We start from the raw sequence: 7,682 nt of genomic DNA, 5'->3' as shown, positions 1-7,682 counted from the left end.
TCTTTTTATCTCATCTCTACAGTAAATTGATTACGCTCCAAGTCAATCCCCATAGAGTGAAGCAGCATTTGCCTGTACTCTAAAACCAGCCAACATCAGAACCAGGGTAAAGAATCCTGCAAGTGATGCATGGTATCCTAATCCATCTGGTACACAAGTGTCTTTTAAATTCCCCTATATGAGATTCCCCAGAAGGAGAGGTTCTGTGTTTTCACTGTTTAAAACCAACTAGGAGGGGAAAATAAGGCTCCCCTTGCCAAATTCCACTCCACTAGAAGCATAAAAAAACATAATGAAGTTAATTCAAATACAAATTCAAATACTGTCTAGTACAGTATGTCTGAAGAAGGAAAAGATCCCAAAGGATACTATTCCACTCCATTTGTGCTGAAAAGTTAAATCATTTGTTCAGAGAATGAGGTTATCCATTGGTTTTGTCCATTTCTCATGTTTTCATCACAGAATATCTTTTCAGACAAGAGTGGCTGTATAGGTCACTCCTGCACAGGCCACTTTCTTTTATAAATTGCTGACTTAATATCAAGTAACAGACAGCTGAGCACTAGGCTCTTTGGTGAATTTCTATGATTTAGTGTAGCATTTTGTATAGTTATGTCTTTTCAATATATCCAGTGGGTTTCCTTGGCTTCATATAGATTTTTCCTTTTCTTCATACTTTATATTCACAATCTTTATACTTAATATTCACAATATTGTCAATATTGTCTCACTTAACACTAATCTTTTCAAATTTTACTTTAAAATGGTAAAAGGCCAGGTTAGATGGGACTCTGAGCAAATTCTAATGGAAGTTGTCCCTCTCCAGGATAGGTTGGAAGAGGATGATCTTTAACATCCCTTCCAATCCAAAGCATTCTATAATGCTCTCCATCTTTCAAATTGTTCTAATGCCAAATTCCTTAGTTGTTTCTCTCCCGTAAAGTAACTGCTTCTGGCCCATAGAGTAATGGTGCCCAGCAGTGCACAGATCTGGTATTTTTGCACTTTGAGAGGTAAAGTTTTTATCAGTTTGTAGCTCCCTCAGTGCCTGTGAAGCACATCTTCTTTTATTCTCATATGTAAGGAAACCTCAGCAATGGTCAAGGTTTCTCTGCGCACACAGGATTCTTGCATATTCTTTGACTTCACAGATGGCACATTTCACTTGCCCTTCCTATTTCTTTTTCATGTTGCAGCCAATTCATCTTCTTGGCATTTATTATGAGTCAAAGTTGACCAAACCAATCTTCCAAGGTTAATTATTAATTTGATTCATCAATAATTCAAGCATTTTTTTCAGCTATGTGATGTCATCTCTGTTAGTTAAGGACCTTAACATTAGATTATCTCAAGTCATGCCCTCTACCTTATTTGTCATTCTTACTGTCTAGTTTAAGAATATGATGAAAAGCTGCAGTGATTCTATGCTTCTTTTTATTATATCAGGCTTTGGACTTGTTTAATTTTTCTTTTATTTTATTTTTTTACAATGCTGCAAATCTTCAAACATAACTTTCATGCTTTCAATTATATTATCTGAATTCCATGTGACTTTGCAGCTTTCCACATTGTTTCCAACCAAACTGAAACAAAAGTCAATGAAAAGGAAAAATATCATTGTTGGCTTCTTGCTTTCCTCAGCAGCCAGCAGAGCATACATACCCAGTCAGTGCAGCTTCACTCTGGTTTGAAGTTGCCCTAGCTGTCCTCCCCTCCTACTCTTTAAAATGGCTCCTATCTGCAAATTATTGTGCTCACCATGACTTTCCTGATTTGCATCTCAGCAGAATCTTTTTACCAAGACAGTTCAACTATTAATGGTAGCCATTTCTTTCCTATGTCTTCTTGCCCTCATACATTATTCCACCAATACTGACTAACAGTTTCTTTAGCACCAGATTTTTCTTTAGCCACTGTCATTATTCTCAGCTTTACCATTTTGTACATTTTTTCAATTTTTCTTTATTCACAGAATTATAGAATGGGTCAGGTTGGAAGGAACCACTGTGGTTCATCTGGTCCAATCTCCCTGCTCAAGCAGGGTCACTCAAGCACATAGCACAGGATTGCATCCAGACAGTTCTAGAATATTTCCAGTCAGGGAGACTCCACACCCACTCTGGGCAAACTGTTTCAGTGTTTGGTCACTGCATTGTAAAGAGGTTCTTCCTCATGATCAGCTGGAACTTTCTGAGAATCAGTTTCTGCCTGAGCCCCCATTGCCTCTTGTCCTACTGCTTGAGACCACCGAGAAGAACATGCATCCATCCTCTTGGCACCCTCCCTTTACATATTTATACACATTAATGAGGTCCCCTTTCAGTTGTCTGTTCCCAAGCCTAAAACATGTCCCAAGTGTCCCAACCTTTCTTCATAAGAGAGATGCCCCAGTCCCTTAATCATCTTTGTCTGTGTGGTCCTTGAATATCAACCAACTCTCTTGGACCCCTCTTAAAGTACAGGCACTTTACAGAAGAATTTGTGTCAGTATCCCAGTAAAGCTTCATAGGGATGCTCCATAGTTCTGTCCTGCGGTTCTGTCTTTGGCTGCTTCCACTTGCTCAAGGTTTTCCCTTTCTATGGTTCTCCCCTTCCCCCATCTTATCTCTCTTGGCCTTGTCCCCATCCCCCTTTAAATCTAGTTTAAAGTTCTAGATTCCTGATCTCTTTAAATTGAGTTTTCTTTATTTTTACGAGTCTCATTCTAGAAATGCCTTCATTCCTTACAATGATGTAATCATACTCGCAGCTTTCCCCAAAGCTATGATTTCTTTCTGTATCTTAATCTTTGTAAAGCTTATCCAGCTATTTATGTCCTTAGATCTAATAATTTTCTTTCCTACATTTAGTTTTGCTTCCCTGAATATTTCTTGTACAGTCTACAATGTGATTTCTTCAACACCATCAATTAATGGGCTGAAAAAAGATCTAAATGTCACCTCGAATGCCTTCCTCATAGAACTTTCCTTTCATAGAAATTGAATTTGGTTTCAACTATAACCAATTTAGGAATCTCAAATTTGGGGGGTTTTTCACTTAACCCTCTTTCCCACAGGGCTTCCATGAACAATGGCATTTTCTACTCTCCTATTTTCAACAGCCAATGCCTTTACTAATAATGAAGTGCCCTCTCTTCCTTTCAGTGTGGGTAAATGGTGAATTCCATAAAACCTTCTGATATCTTCAGGAGAAATCCACCTGCAGCCTGTAATCAAACTGTGCATCTCAAGGCAATTCTGAACTTTGCCCTTGACAAAATGAGAGAAAGAAATGACTGAGCAGCGATGCAGTAATGTTACCAAGAAATACATTGGTTTTAGTATCTTTGTCAAGCAACAGAATAACATCTTTTTTTAAAACATTAACATCGCCTTTTGAGAATTTTCAACTACCTGCACTGACAAACATTCCTCTCTTCTATTAAAATAAGATTTTGATAATCCATAAGGGACAATTGAAATAATAAATTACGAATTTGCAAGAATTGCTTTTGTAATATGATGATTTCACCATTAAAATAATTACGTTTTTTAAATGATTAAGCCCTCACTGTCACTATTTTAAAAAAATTAATTGTTCCTATTGTTCTTGAATTTCTGATCAGTTTTGTCTCATGTAATGGGTGGGTTGCTATCAGATGTTTGGCAGACTACAATGCAAATTAAGTTTTTTAGTCTGAGGAAATATCCATTAGCCACACACATTTGAAAACTTCAAAATGCATGCTTGAAAATTACAGTTGATTAGACGATTTGTTGTGAATCACAGAACAAAAGCTGAAAATCCCGCTCTGCTTTTCTTTTATTATATCAAACAATGATGCTATTTCACCATTGTATAGTATAAAAGGTGTGTTCATGTTTGAAGAACAGTGTCCATAAGGTTTAATCTGCAGTCTTATGTTCAGAGGGGTTTGTAAATCGATTCCTCACTAGATGCAGTAACTCTTGTCGACTGAAGATAAATGGCTGAATTCCAAGAGAATACAACACAAAGAAAACTATTAGCCCTGACAATTCATAAACAAAGTAAAGAATATTATTCACTCCTTGTTCTTGTAAAATAGTATCCAGGTTTCAAACAATATAAAGGAAGCTCGCTTAAATCATTGCAATTATTTAGTCAAAATTAGTTTGTTTATGAACAAATGTACCAAAAGAAGAAAGATTTGTTTCTTTATAAGTAAAAGGAGGGAGAAGAGGCAGGAGAAAACTTTACTGTAATCCCAACAGCTATGTTAATAGCTATAGCCTTGTTTTCAGCCTTTTTTCTTTTATTATCTTCTTGCTGACCTATTTCTTCACTGAAAAAAGAGTGTCTGAAACACATTGAATGCTTCTAGGTCAGAGGTTCCCAGCGTCTGTGCACCATGGTGACAGTCTCAGGAGATTTTCAACCAGTAACAGTTTTCACAAATCTCTCATGAAAACCTTTGGGTTACCGGAGGCTAGAAAGGTTTGGGCTTGGTGTGGGGTTTATTTTGCACTATATGCATTTTTCTTCAGCCTTTGTGAATTTGCGATTCCCTGGATCACTTGGCTGACTAGTCCCAGAAATTAAAATATATTTTACTTTTCTTTCTGTGACATTAAAAATGCATTGCAATGAATAATATAGTAGGGCTGTGTATAAAACTAAAGCTTCTGCATTCCTTTTAAATGTTTGTTCTTTAACAGAGATTCTCTGAGGGAAACTTATTGAAATGATGAACAGTAATTTAATTTTTTATCATAAGCATTAGTGGAAAATAAAGGACAAAAGTACTTTGCAGGGCTGGAGAAATGGAAAAGATATTTATCATGGGAAAATACAGCATCCAGGCTGAATCTCTAGCAGTGCACATTCTTTTTCTGTTCAAAGAGTGGCAATAAGGAGATTAATATTTAGTGTCTAGAAACATTTTCTATTTATGTCGTAAGCAGCAAGTACTAAAGTAACTTACCATGAAAGCATGCTTAAAAAAAAGTATATAGTCAACAGATGAAAGCAAAGCTTTTGTGAAAAATAATTTTTAAATTTTGAAAAGAAATTCAGTAACTAGTGGTTTTCCCAAAAAATATTCTGGAGGAATGTTAAAAGTAATAGTAGGTCAAATCATCAACTTGTACATATCAGTATTTCTGATACAAGGAAGACCTGCACTTTTGGAAGACATTGAATGAAAACTCTTCTGGGAATTTTCCAGTTGTTCAGAGGTTTGAAATGTCATGCCATGTCACTGCAATTTCATGGAGAAAATTTAAATGCTGCTGTAAGATATAGTAATTATTGAAATTGACACATATAGAACTCTTCATTTCAGATATCATTTTTGATGTTCTTATTCACTCATGCACAACTTTTTCTAATATGAGTGTGAACCTCTACATAACAAGGAATAGGTCTTTGTAAAATGCCAAATAGCAGGGGAAAAGATAAAAGCAGTAATGTTCTTCCCCCCTCCCAAAAGAAAACATCAGCTGACAAACTGAAGTCTAGAACTACAAAATCAAAACATTAAGTATTTCGTTTTCTTTACAGATACCTCACAAATTGACATCCTTTATAAAAGCCAACAGACAACTTGGTTTCATTAGGTAAGAAAGATTTATTGAGGCACACACTGCCATTCCATTTCTGCAAGACAGGTGCTATCCTATAGCTTTGCATGAAATGTAGATAAGCTTTTTCTCCAGGACAATTTCAGACCAAGCCCAAAGATATTTTGAGATTTTGCTGAGCTATGCAGAATATCCACCAATAATATTGTATACAGAAAATTGTGAATGATATATTGGAGTTTTCAGAATACTCCTTTAAAATCTCATCTGTAATAGTGCATTAGTAGAGAGAGTTTTGGATCAGTTTCTCCCAGTTGCAGTAGCCACACATCTCTTTCCCTCTTTCTCTCATGCAACATACAGAGACATGGATGAGAGAAAAAAAAAATTCATTACAACTTAAAATAATTGTTTTGCCTGCCACTGTGTCTCAAAAACATGACTATTCTCTAGCAATTTACCAAAACCTGATAATTCCAAAATAATATCCTGCACATACTATCCTGAGACCAAGAAGAGAGCTGAATTCCAGAAGAAATCCTTCATGTAGAGGCTTTGACACCTCAGATTACCTCAGAATGAGAATATCTCCAATGATAGGAATTCCTATGTGAACTGCTTCAAAAATCCTAAGTGAGCTACACCAAAAATGTCATTTTCAATCTGAATGTGCTGTTAAAAAGTGTTAATATTTTTATTTTTGTTTTTGACATCATTCTAAGGACAACTATCTCATTGCTGAGGAGAAAATTGTACAATATTCAAAGGCAGAAAGCACCAATATTTAGTTCATGCCTTTTGCCACTCTTCTCACAGCAAATCACACAGAGTATGTAGCAAGGGTGTAAAAAATGGCAGTGACCCCACCAAACTTGCAGCATTCTGAGCTTTAGTTTACCAGGTCTGCACCAGCTGCAAGTTAAAAACAGCATGCCTAAGTCAGTCTTGGAAAATGCTTTGCTATCAAGTCCACCTAGTCCACTCCATGATATGGGGATGACTCTCAGCCATGTGCAAAGGAATGAGAGATTGGGAGGGCAGACCTAGTTATGCATAGCTAGGAGTGAATGCTGGCTTCACAACACCAAAGCTTTCTACATAGCACATCTCAGTTATGTTACTGTGCAGTTTTACATTTTTTGTGAAGCTTCCTGATGTTTTGAAGGTCCTCAACCTGCAATTAATGTTATTTAAACCTTGATTTGAGAGGCAAGGGTTCACTACTGATCTTTGTCAGAAGGGCACTGCCCAAAAAAGAGGGTTTGGTTTTGAACACATCTTTGTCTAATGCAATCTAATTTAACCAGTGAGTCAAAGGTTCATACAGAAAGATTTTGATCTTGAAACCACTGGTATGATTGCTTATGTCCTCAGAACACTTACATGTGTTCTGTTTATGTGTATATATATATATATATGTAGTCATGATTTTTGTGGGCAAAAGACCAGATAGTCAAAAGTACAATGTATATTCTACTGATTATGTTTAATATCATGAGACTAAGTAGAACAGCAGAAGTAGAAATCTGGTGGAAAACTTATTTTCATGCCACAGAACTGATCAAGTCCTCCGGAAAGAAGAAGACCAAGAAAATAAATAGTTTTACATGTTTTATTCTTTCTCAATAAAAAATGTGAAATCAGTTTGAGAAGTGAAAGTACAGGTCACAGGAAAAACAGGTGAGGAGCAAAGAGACAGAAGGAGTAGTTGCATAGAGAAATGTCAGGTAAGCCTATTTTTTGAAAGCACTTGAAAACACTTTGGAAAATAACAGTGGTCTCCAAGGATTCCTGATGGAGAAGTCTCATATTTGGTAATTTGCACTGAAGGTTCTCAAATACAAGCAGCTACTTGAAATGTCACCTTTTCTCATCTATAATCTCTCTAGTGGATGCCCAGCTAAGAAGCTAGGGATCTCACAGCAACTAAGCTGTTAAACTTTTTGCACCTGAAAGAGTAAACCTTGTCACCTTGAACAGAATTTTCTTCATGGGCATCCAGTGTCCTCTGGATTGGAGTCAAGACTTTTCTGTTATTGCCACCCAAAATGCCAAACCCAAATGTAAGAATTCTGTAATGAAGACATGCAGCAGGGAAAGTAAATACCTCCAGAAGGGTGAGGAGCACCAGCAGATAGTGCT

The sequence above is a fragment of the Pseudopodoces humilis genome, chromosome 1, assembly GCF_049639895.1.
Source record: "Pseudopodoces humilis isolate 2021_Gansu_Grassland_sample_001 chromosome 1, ASM4963989v1, whole genome shotgun sequence".
Classification (NCBI taxonomy): domain Eukaryota; kingdom Metazoa; phylum Chordata; class Aves; order Passeriformes; family Paridae; genus Pseudopodoces; species Pseudopodoces humilis.
Note: the sequence above shows the minus strand (reverse complement) of the source record.